Below are 12,788 nucleotides of genomic sequence, written 5' to 3'. Positions count from 1 at the left end.
GTGTATAAACAGCGCATTCAGTCAGAGCAAGCGAGAAGGTTCAAGAGAAATATCCTATGTTTAATGTGGTCCAAAAAAAAAAAAAAATATTCCCCTTCAAATAAACGTGAATAAATCTAGATGATAAAATGAAAAAAAGTTACATTTAGGCAAAAAAAAATGGCAAATTTATTTAAGAAAAAAATATACTTTCCATTAGTGGCCATTTGTCAAATCTGAAAAGGCAAATAACTGTAAGGTAAAAATAACTATATGGGAGCTGTTATCCAGAATGCACTGGACTTAGGGTTTTCTGGATAAGTGGTCTTTCCATACTTTGGATCACCTTTAGGCGTAAATTTACTAAAACTCTAACATTTCTCTTTTTTTTCATTTTAAAATTTGAATAAACTCATTGCCATTAATATTTTACATTTACTATGAAGTCTGAACTGAAAAGTCACAGAAAAAGTTGCAAAAATTCAGAATTTCTTGCTTTGTCACATAAAAATGTAACCCTAATTTGGCTACTGTGGTACTTATAACACGCAATCACCTGCGTGTGGCGCTAGAGGAGCCCTGAGCCCCCGCTTATTATGGGGGACAGGTGTAATATAAATGAATGGCGTGCCTCCACCCAGGGCAGGTATAGGTAGAACTATATGTCTCCTCCCTGGGAAACTCTATGAGGTCCTCCTTGGACCCGGACTCCCAGCAACTCCCGGTACCTTGCCCCTCCCTTGGGGTAGCTGCTTACCAGGCAGTTGAGGATCCTCAGTATATGAACCACCAAGACACTGGTTAAAATGGTGAACCAGATGAACTTGTTTATTGATGCAGGCAGAACATTCAGAGGATGTCACACAGACGGCTGAAGTCACACACTCTCTCTTTGGGCTAGCCCCGGTACTCCCGCCGGATGCTTCCACCTAGGAACTCACCCCGGTCCACGCGTAGGGCCCCTTCACTGGGAACACTCCCAGGTGCTGACTTGGCTCCTCTTACTACACACTACAGGCCCTTAACTCCAGCCATGAGTGCTGGGGGGTCTTAACCCCTCTCTCTCCTGTCGGGGCTATCGCTGCCCGTTCTCTCTAGCCTGCCTGTCACTCCTAGAGTGACCTGTTACAGTACCTCCTGTACTAGAACACAAGCCTGTTATACGCTTCTTTACAAGAAGCAGTCCCAGGACGAAGACCTGCACAAAATGGGTGTCAGCCCTTTTTATACTTTTAGCACAGCGACATCTAGTGGTTACTGTTAACTTGCAGGGAAACTCCCTTTTCACACATAAACACCTAGGACCACCTTTAGGTGTCCAAATCTCATAAGGCCACCCTCATGGTGCCTGTCTAAAGGGGAACTAATCCTGAAGGGGCCCAATTGTTTGGGTTCCCTACAAAAACTTGCACAAAGATCCAAAACCTCTAAAGTTTAGAAGCAACAGAAGGATCCCCCAGGGAGGGGAAGGGACAGCTGCCATTGACTTCTACATGATCTCGGCAAGTAGGAAAACTGAGCATCTGGCTGAGTAGAACCCCTTTTGGTCTTTACCCTCCAGGGGACTAAGGTGAAGGTTACAGGGACGAGAGCAAGTGTGCCATTTGGCCATGGCTAAACACACACAGGAACATTTGCTGTTCATTGTAACTTTCAAGGTTGTCATTAAGTCAAAGTCATTGTAGCTGCTAGGTGGCCCATAAAATAAAAGCGTCATGGGTGGATACAACAAATGCACAAAACATGTGAGAACGGTGTGTGACAAAAGAAAAGTCCATTATACTCAATGCATCATCTTTTTACTTTGTAGGGGCTCCATTATGTTGTGCCTAAAGTATATTCTACGCCACTACAGTATCTATCCTATCTACTCTTTTGGATTTATTTGAACCCAAGCATCTAAACCCACACTCTCTAAGTTGAGGAGCTAAAAGGTAGAGAGAGACTCCATTTATTGCAGGCCAGTACTGCATTGTGGTTGTGAATCGTGACTCTAGGGGGGAGATTTATCAATCCACGAACGCTCCTAATGGTTCCGAATGCTTTTTTTTCGCAATGATTGTTATTTTTGCGACAATTTTCATCATACTTTTCCGTATCTTTCGCAAATTTTTAGTCGCAACAAATTCGTGTTGTCATGCCGAGTATGAAAGTTTCGGATTCATTCAAGCTTCGGTATTGTGACTTTCCTTGGCCGAGGTTGGAGCTGCAGAGTGCCATTGAGTCCTATGGGAGACTTTCCTTGGGCCGGGATGGAGCTGCAGAGTGCCATTGAGCCCTATGGGAGACTTTCCTTGGGCCGGGTTGGAGCTGCAGAGTGCCATTGAGCCCTATGGGAGACTTTCCTTGGGCCCGGTTGGAGCTGCAGAGTGCCATTGAGCCCTATGGGAGACTTTCCTTGGGCCGGGTTGGAGCTGCAGACTGCCATTGAGCCCTATGGGAGACTTTCCTTGGGCCGGGTTGGAGCTGCAGAGTGCCATTGAGCCCTATGGGAGACTTTCCTTGGGCCGGGTTGGAGCTGCAGAGTGCCATTGAGCCCTATGGGAGACTTTCCTTGGGCCCGGTTGGAGCTGCAGAGTGCCATTGAGCCCTATGGGAGACTTTCCTTGGGCCGGGTTGGAGCTGCAGAGTGCCATTGAGCCCTATGGGAGACTTTCCTTGGGCCCGGTTGGAGCTGCAGAGTGCCATTGAGCCCTATGGGAGACTTTCCTTGGGCCCGGTTGGAGCTGCAGAGTGCCATTGAGCCCTATGGGAGACTTTCCTTGGGCCGGGTTGGAGCTGCAGAGTGCCATTGAGCCCTATGGGAGACTTTCCTTGGGCCGGGTTGGAGCTGTAGAGTGCCATTGAGCCCTATGGGAGACTTTCCTTGGGCCAGGTTGGAGCTGCAGAGTGCCATTGAGCCCTTGGGCCGGGTTGGAGCTGCAGAGTGCCATTGAGCCCTATGGGAGACTTTCCTTGGGCCGGGTTGGAGCTGCAGAGTGCCATTGAGCCCTATGGGAGACTTTCCTTTGGCCGGGTTGGAGCTGCAGAGTGCCATTGAGCCCTATGGGAGACTTTCCTTGGGACAGGTTGGAGCTGCAGAGTGCCATTGAGCCCTATGGGAGACTTTCCTTGGGCCGGGTTGGAGCTGCAGAGTGCCATTGAGCCCTATGGGAGGCTTCCAAAATCATGCACAGAAGGATCAAAGTTGGAAAGATTTTCCCGCTGTTTACGATCCTTCAATACGAAAAAGTCACGATGGCCTTGAAAAATTCACGCAAATACGAAAAAGTTGCGACAGTGATGAAAAAGTTGTGATCTTCAGAAATTATCGTATCCAATCTGAACTCATGTTTTAATGAATCGGTCCCTAGATTTGTAAAAGTTACGGGATATTTTCTGAGATTTCTGTTCCAGACAAATTGGTTTTGTTTTTGTGTTGTGCTCAGTGGAAATACACTATATGATGAAAAGTATCCGAAGAGTCCACTTCTGAGTCACTTCTGAGTTTGAAACTGCCTACATCAGCAATGTCAGCACAAGAACTATTTGTAGATAGGAGGGGGGTTTTGTTTTAGGTGGCCAGGGGCAAGTAAACATTATCATTTGCAATGCCAAGCAGCAGCTAGAGCAGTATAAAGGCCAAGGCTGATGGAAATATGTCGTCTGGAGTTATAAATGGCATTTCAATGGTTATCTAACTAAGAGTTGGTGCTCTTATACAGTATATAAAAAACCAAACCTTAATTTGTGTTTATTAAAAAATAATTTTTATTATTCTGTGATAAAACAATTCCTAAAAGATATTTTACAAAAGTTTGAAGACATGATTGAAGGTTTAAAAACATGATTACAGATTTAATAATAATAATTACACATTAAAAATGATAAAGGAGCAATATTAATAGAATTAATTAATGGAAAAGCTCAGACAGATTCATCTTTAGTTCAGAGCACTTATTAAAGGATGTTATAGCGCCAACTCGTTAGTTAGTTAGATTTAAATATTACACGGGATTAGGTAGAGGAAGGCGGCTCTTTAATTGTATATTAGCATTGAATTGAACACTGAAATTTTGGCTATTAAGATAGCGTTTGGTGTTATACTGTAATACGTTAACTAGAGATACTTCAGTTGATAAGGTATTGCATATTGGCGCAGGTTTGGGTAATTTAATACCATCTGGTTATCTGATGGAAAAGTCTGGGTTTGGCAGATGCCAGGAGCACACTACCTGCCTGACTGCATTATGTTTACCGTACAGTTTGGCGAAGGTGGAATATTGGTATAGGCCCTTTTTTCAAATGTAGTCTGGTACCATGAAAACTACATCAGACAATTCAGTGCTTCCTACCTTGGGGAAGGCCCTTTCCTGTTTCAGCACAATAATGCCCCCATGTACAAAGTGAGGTCTGTACAGAATGGGTTTCTTGGGATGGCAGTGGAATAACCTGACTGGCCTGCACAGAGCCCTGTCTTCAACTAAGCTGAACCCCTGTGGGATGATTTGTAATGCTGTCAATGAGCCAGGCCTCAGCACCCAACATCAGTGCCTAACCTTACTTGTGTTCATGTGGCAATATCTAGTGAAAAGCCTTCTCGAAAGAGTAGAGGCTGTTTTAACAGGGAAGGGAGTAACAACTTAATGTTAATACCAGTGGTTTGGGAATGAGATGTTGGACAGGCAGGTTCTGGATACTTTTGGGCATATATGTTCTAGATCAGGGGTGGGCAAACTACGGCCCGCGGGCCACATTCGACCCCTTGGCCTTTTTAATCTGGCCCGCCGACGACGCCAAGTCTCATCACGCGAGACTTGGTGTCATTGGCGGGCCGGAATTAAACAGACTAAGGGGGCGTAACGCTGGCCTGGCCCTGCCCGCCCTGGCCCGGGGGTAAGTAAATGTGCCCCATGAGCCAAAAAGTTTGCCCACCCCTGTTCTAGATGGAACAACTGAACAACTGGGGAACAAAATCAACTAGATGACATGACAGTTGACAGTATGAAGATACAGCTCTAGGTCTTTGCTTGAGCAAACTGACTCATGGATATAAGGGAACCACCTCTACCCTATTTTATATCAGTAAAAATTTCCAAGTTTCCAGTTTCCATTCTAAATGGCAAAAGAACATAATGTAATTTTTCTTTCTAAATGTCATAGATTTCCATCCTTATGTTTACATAATGTCTGACAAATGTTGTAAACCGCCACCATGTTCCAGAAGAAACAGTAGGAAAGAGAAAAAGAAAAATACTAAAATGAATTAAAAAGGCCAGAAAAGCTTAGCTTTGGTTAGAATTTGTCACACAGTTGGCAATTTACAGATGTAAAAAAGCAATTAGATTAGGGAGGAATATTTCATGCACAGATCACTCTGAGTTGTCATAGAACCCTGCAAAGGGAAAATAAACTGTATTCATTCCAAGAGCAGCATCCTCTCAACCACAACCATAATCCAATCAACTCCTATATTCTACCAATACTACTACTACTACATTCATGAACATTATATTCCAACATACAAATCACAGCAAATCACTTGGCTTGCCAGCTACCTCATTTGAACTAAAAGTTTTCCATTCTATTAATTCTCTTATAAATTCTTCTTTTAGGATGTGGAACATGCCAACTTGGTAGCGGTCGGTTGTCCAGGGTAGGCTGGTCTGTTGCGATACTAGGAAATTCCCTGGTGGGCCCTATGTCCTTTCTGGTTTACAAAGGATTAACTTATTACTCCCCTTTTCTGCTTGTGTTTAAAAAAACACAAAAACATGAAAGAAGACCATGTAGGAAAGATACAGTTATATATACATAAATATAAAGGTAGCAGACCTTGGCCGTAGGGTCTGCTTCCTCTATAGCCATGCTGCTGCCTGAAAATTTGAGCAGATACAGAGGCGGGGAGGCTGGGCGGGCAGGCTGCCATATGCGCTGGGCCCCTGCTGTACTCTTCAGCATTGCTACCCAATGTAAGCGAGTTGGTGAAGTTGGCGAAAGGCTGAGTTGGTAGGTGGCCTACCAGTGGTAGGGAGTGCGGAATTGGCAGGGGGGCCCTGGTGCACTGTAGTTACACCACTGGAAAAATTGAAAAGACAATTTGGGTCTGTGATGGGATCAAGGAAGACAGATGCCAAATAGATGCCAGATAATTATATAGAGCTGGCAGTTTCTTAAGAAGAAGAGTATAAATAGGAGAGCACAAGCTCTCTAGTGGTTGGTGAACCCTTTATATCAGGCTTTCTGGTGGGCCCTTTGTGCCGCAGTCCAACACTGGGTGTTTTAAAACTGTAAATTTGAGATAGTTGCCTGAACTCATATGGTAGCTTATGAATTCATTAAAGCTTATCCATGAAAGCGTATCCATGACTTATTTACTGATGTTGTTGAATACAGCTTGGGGTAATTTTATTATTTTTTATGGGTGCAGTTAAAGTTTTACTGGTACAGCGGATTGCATGCAAGCACTGCAAGTTCCCCAGATGGCCCAGGAATCAGGGGCCGCCAGAAGAAGGATCCAATTAGTCCATCAGTTAAAACCTGTTTGGAAAGAACATGCACTTGGCACTGCTGGTGGTGCTTTCCAGATATCCTTAGCGAAAAGATTTCTAATTAAGATAATGCTGGAAAAACATCTGTGCCTGAAGTCTGCGGTTATGCGGTATCTCTCTCATGTTGTGAACGACTTACTCTCTAAGCTTTCCTAAATCAGGGCACGGTTATTTTTTTTATAAAGAACAATGCAACCAATATAGAATTCTTTGAACTCATGGAGCTGCGATTTTCTTGGGCCCCATGACAAATGAGGGAATGTGCTGTGTTTAGATATGACTGGGGAGTTTTTGAACTTGATAATAGTGAATAAAACAACACAAGCGCCTCCTGACACTTCCTTTGTCAGATAACCTTGGCAAGTACAATCCTGATGATGTGACGGCTCACTGCTTTCTTTTCTCTACTTGTCAGTAACATGAGAATGAGGCTCCCATACATCACTATAACAATATGTCGTGGATGGGTGGAATGAATCCTAGGAGCTCCGAGGGAATTGTTGCTTTTCTGTTAGGGAGCATCCAAGGTTTGGATTTGCTGGCCCAAGCTACCACACATTCCTCCGATTTTATGCCCCAGCTAACACATACTCAAAATAACGCTGATGTGATGAGAAAGCCAACATGAACTCTTTCTTTATATAGAAAAGGGAACTAAATAAAAAAAAATTTACAAACAAAATCTAGAAAGAAAGAGAGAGAAAGAAAAAATTCAGGTCATTTTTTTTCTTTTAAAAATGAAAATTTCTAAATAAATGTTAGTTTTTTTTCATACAGGTATAGGACCCATTATTCAGAATGCTCGGGACCAAGGGTATTCCGGATAAGGGGTCTTTCTGTAATTTGGATCTCCATACCTTAAGTCTACTAAAAAATCAATAAAACATTAAATAAACCCAATAGGGCTGTTCTGCCCCCAATAAGGGGTAATTATATCTTAGTTGGGATCAAGTACAGGTACTGTTTTATTATTACAGAGAAAAGGGAATCATTTAACCATTAAATAAACCCAATAGGGCTGTTCTGCCCCCAATAAGGGGTAATTATATCTTAGTTGGGATCAAGTACAGGTACTGTTTTATTATTACAGAGAAAAGGGAATCATTTAACCATGAAATAAACCCAATAGGGCTGTTCTGCCCCCAATAAGGGGTAATTATATCTTAGTTGGGATCAAGTACAGGTACTGTTTTATTATTACAGAGAAAAGGGAATCATTTAACCATTAAATAAACCCAATAGGGCTGTTCTGCCCCCAATAAGGGGTAATTATATCTTAGTTGGGATCAAGTACAGGTAATGTTTTATTATTACAGAGAAAAGGGAATCATTTAACCATTAAATAAACCCAATAGGGCTGTTCTGCCCCCAATAAGGGGTAATTATATCTTAGTTGGGATCAAGTACAGGTAATGTTTTATTATTACAGAGAAAAAGGAATCATTTAACCATTAAATAAACCCAATAGGGCTGTTCTGCCCCCAATAAGGGGTAATTATATCTTAGTTGGGATCAAGTACAGGTACTGTTTTATTATTACAGAGAAAAGGGAATCATTTAACCATTAAATAAACCCAATAGGGCTGTTCTGCCCCAATAAGGGGTAACTATATCTTAGTTGGGATCAAGTACAGGTACTGTTTTATTATTACAGAGAAAAGGGAATCATTTAACCATTAAATAAACCCAATAGGACTGTTCTGCCCCCAGTAAGGGGTAATTATATCTTAGCTGGAGCCAAAGACAAGGTACTGTTTTATTACTACAGGGAAAAAGGAAATCATTTTTAAAATTCTGAATTATTTGATTAAAATGGAGTCTATGGGAGACGGGCGTTCCGTAATTCGGAGCTTTCTGGATAACGGGTTTCCGGATCCCATACCTGTATTTAGTTTAATGTAAAAAAAAATAAAAAATAATAAGAATATGTAGATGTGGGGGTGCAAAGAGAGAAGTGCTCCGTCGATGAGATGAGAACCTTGCCTTAGGGGGCACCATACCAGGAGTGTCACAATGCCTTTGTGGTCTCTGCTCTAACCCCTCTTGAACCCCCACGAAGTGCAAGTGAGGTAAGTGCAAGGGGGTAGAAGCAGCCCCAGGAATTGCTTTGTCCTCCATATAAATAGATCCCTCAATATATGTGAATTGGAAACTTGAAATTTTACTTAACTTAAATGTTGCTTATTTATTGAAAAAATCTAATTATAAAAAACTTGATTGAATAAAAACAAGAAGAATTTGTATTTTTCTTATCATTTTCAAAGAGTCTACACGCTAAAAAAAAGTTTGGAAAATGTAAAAAACTCAATATGTATAAATTGTATACATTTTGCCTAGGACAACTCCCATTTGGTCGGGGGGCACAGGCTAAACGCCCTTTCCACCCTATCTCTTCTTAGGTTTCTATACCAGCAAATCACTTGTCACGTAGGTAATACAAACACCCTGAGTGTTACAGGTCTGGCTGCTCGATGGCCAATCCCATGTAAGTGCAATGATATCATAAGGAGAGGAAATGAAAAGAAAATATATAGATATATCCTAAACAAACAATGTGTAGACTTTATTTTTGTTGCCCTGCTTGCAGTGCAGTCTGTAGTAATGGCAAGGACCAAGACAAAAAGACTCTTATATAAACCAAAACTGTCAGACTGCTAAACAACAATTCCTCATTTCCCTGACAGTCTTAACAACAACAGATGGGCCACAGGTTGGGTAACACTCATTTAAAGTGTTGCATCTATTGACAGTCTCCTCTTTCCTCCTGCAGGGGATTCCCTCAGTATTTGTGCATCACATCTAACTGCTCCTTCCGGTTTCCCTATGGTGGCCCTGCAGGAATGCCAACTGAGGAGAAGGTTCTCACCTTGCATCCTTTACCTTGCTTACAGGGTGGAATCTACCTTGTGACTTCAGTCTGGCAGCACTGATCTGCATAAATGTGGTTTCAACTCGTATTACAGTTGTAATAGTTTTTAGCTCAACCAGTTAGCGACTAATGGAGCAAATGGGGGGGGTTGACAAATTGCTGCTCACTGCAGTGGCTTACTAATATCTTGTACCTTAATGCTTCTTACTGCCATTACTTGTGGTTACTATAATAAGTTAATGAGCCAAACAGGCTGAAATATGCACAACATCCAGTGAAGGATCTGCAGAATGTGACTCCCCAGCATTGATCCCTTGCGCACGTGTTAGGCACGATGTCTCTTGCTGAGGCTGAGAGTGGGGTGGAATAAGGCAGGAGGCAGGCACGGACTTTATCTACACAAACTGTTAAGAACCTGCCTGATGATTTCCAGCCTAGGATTAAGGAGTATTAGACACAGAGCATTACCACTGGCAAACAAGTACTTCTCAAACACTTACTGGGTAATGTAAACTAAACACTCTAAAATAACGTCATTATGGCGAGTGATGGATGATCAATATGGTGCCATTTGCTTGAACATCACAGCTTCTTGCCTTTTCAGGAAAGATATACTATGTAAAACATAAGTATTTCCACCCAAAGAGTGGGTTAATATCTGGGTCCCCTGGGAGCGGGCCCTATAATTTATAAAGGCAGCAGTAAATTAAATGTGTGCTGTAAGATAGCACATTCAGAAATACAAGCACTGCTAAACTTTTGCTAGTCAAACACTGCACATGATTAAACAGGAGGCGACTGAAAGAATTTCTCATTGAAGATAACATCAGCAGTACCTGTAGTTCAGGTGATATCACCGAGCCCTATACTGGTCATGCACGGTGCACTCACGCTGACCCATTATGGATTCTGAGAACAATAAATGTTTTGTGTGGGTTTTCTTTCCCATGTCTGAGAGATGCTTTACTCTAACATTCTTGCTCAGTAAAACCAGCCAAGCACTCTACTGGCCACACCGGGGTCACCATTCTGCTGGAGTCTATAGGGCAAATGTGTGTCCGTAAGTGCACTCAGCAAAGTGCGACTTTGCACAATCGCCATGTTTTCTTCCCACGATATAGTGTTTTTTTCCCAGAATTCTAGCACCATTATGGTCACAAAGGGGTAATGCTCTTGACACAACTGCACTGCGTCTATGGCAACTGCATCCAATTGGGCGTAGTTGTGGTAATTTAGCAGAATCGGACAGGGTCGGACTGGGATGTCCAGGGCCACCAGAGCTGCCACCTCAGGGGCCCCCACTCCAATCTCGAACTCATCAGCCAGCAGACATGCCTCCTCAACCTGCTGCTCCCCTGCCCGGCATGTTGCACACTGCAGTGCAAGATATAGAATGTGATGCAAGAGGGCCTAGATTTCTGGCAGCGATTGGGCCTGTGGGCTCCAAATTATCATCCTGATAATTTTTATACCATGGCAGTCAGTCATTCAGACAAGTTAGAGAATTCTGGTCGAATAATGATAACATCTGCGCATGTACTGTGTATCTGCCAATATCCTTGGGGGACCTACAATGGAAGTCACTTTCATACAACTGGTGTCTGCCAACTATTTCATGTTCAGAACATCCTCCCATTTGTATATTTTTAAGGGCTTTACCCTACAATTTCATGGGGCCCTTTCTCAGCCTACGTATAAACACATGGTGAGAATCAGCCAATCCATTGGCCACTGCTTGCTCCTGTATCTGTGCTGAGAGGTACTGGGTCAGCCTTTATAGAGACAAATGGAGTATATTTTGGCACGGAAACAAGTACATTTTCACCCTGAAATCTGCTTTATGTGTCTGCATCCAAGCCAATGCTGTTCCCCTCGGTGGAGACACAGGAGTGAGCAGGGCCGCCATCAGAAATCACGGGGCCCCTCACAAGAAAATTTTCTGGGCCCCCCTCCCACCAGTACAAAAGACTCACAGCCAGCAGCCCCCCCCCCCAAGTACATTGGGAGCCAGCAGTGCCCCCCAGTACATTGGTAGCCAGCAGTGCCCCCCCCAAGTACATTGGTAGCCAGCAGGGCCCCCTCCCCAAGTACATTGGTAGCCAGCAGGGCCCCCTCCCCAAGTACATTGGTAGCCAGCAGGGCCCCCTCCCCAAGTACATTGGTAGCCAGCACAGCACGGAACGGAACAGCACAGCCAGCGGCGTCTTCAGTGGTGTCTTCAGCGGCGTCTTTGCGTTCCTCCTTGGCGAAGCCTCTGCACTTCTGAGTGCCGGCAGAAGACAGGCCCTTTTATAAGGTTGCGCCCCGTGCGTACTGACGTGCATGTACGCACGGGGCGCGACCAATAGGATCACCCGCTGACCACCGATGACAGGGGCCCGGAATAAATTTAAGGGGGCCCGGAATAGATTTAAGGGGGCCCGAGCTATTAAGAAAACTTGAGCACAGCCGGGCCCCCTTTTAAGGTTAAAATTGTCCGGGCCCGGGACGGCTGTACCCCCTGTGCCCCCCTGATGGCGGCCCTGGGAGTGAGCAGTGGGCAGCAGATTGACTGATTGCCTGTTTACACACAGGCCAAGAATTAACCTTGTGTGGCACTAGCCTAAGGAAAGTCAGCTCTATAAGTAAAGGAGAGTTACTAGCAGTTTGTGGGAATGCAGATATATTATCCTGTGGGTGGCCATTTGCTCACCATAGGGGTCATTTATGTATGCTTAGGACAGTAGAACACAGCTCTGAAGTCTGGGGCATTGCTGAACTCTGAACTTTGTGCCAGATTAAAAATGAAGCACACACAAGTTAGGGAGCATGTAGGAATGTAACTGTCACCCTAGCCCAGAATGTAGCACAAAGTCCAGCAGGTGTCTTGCACCATTTTGTTGCACTTTGCACCCCAAATGAGCCCTAATGACAGAAAAAGCCCATGAAAAAGGGGCCCGTTATATTAATGATTTTGTACCCGGGCTGAGGGATGTGGCACAGCAGCCCTTACAGATGGGGGGGCAGGCTTTGTGTTTCTGATATAAAATTTTGGAGGAAAGGACAAATTTCCCTTGTACCGTCTCTAGGAGAAATAATTTGATGCCACAAAAGTCCATCATTTCCTAATCTGGAATTAACAGCAGAATCACAGCCTCTCACTGTGCTGGTTTGGGAGATTAAGGACAATTTTCCTGAGTTTTTGCACATAAGTATATTTAGATCAAGCAAGAAAGACAGCGCTGAAAAGAAACACAGAATCCTTCACTTTTTTAGTGTACGAGGGGCTGAGGCAGCAGCGCTGGGACTCCTGCCAAATGCAGGGAGGCACACAAAGTTGGCATTTATTGGCACTGCTGTGTTTGCTTAGGAGAAAGCACTGAAGGTCAGATGAACACAGCGCTGCTTGAATAATTAAGTGGAGCCAGAAT

At 43.8% G+C, this 12,788-nt stretch overlaps 1 protein-coding gene across 1 annotated transcript in view; it reads right to left on the bottom strand.

Annotated features, from left to right (window-relative positions):
* The window catches only part of plekhh2 (pleckstrin homology, MyTH4 and FERM domain containing H2), a 92,481-nt gene that overhangs the window by 49,730 nt on the left and 29,963 nt on the right, over positions 1–12,788 (bottom strand). The window lies entirely within an intron of this gene.

The sequence above is a fragment of the Xenopus tropicalis genome, chromosome 5, assembly GCF_000004195.4.
Source record: "Xenopus tropicalis strain Nigerian chromosome 5, UCB_Xtro_10.0, whole genome shotgun sequence".
NCBI classification, from domain to species: Eukaryota; Metazoa; Chordata; class Amphibia; order Anura; family Pipidae; genus Xenopus; species Xenopus tropicalis.
Note: the sequence above shows the minus strand (reverse complement) of the source record. Positions and strands in the feature narration are given on the sequence as shown.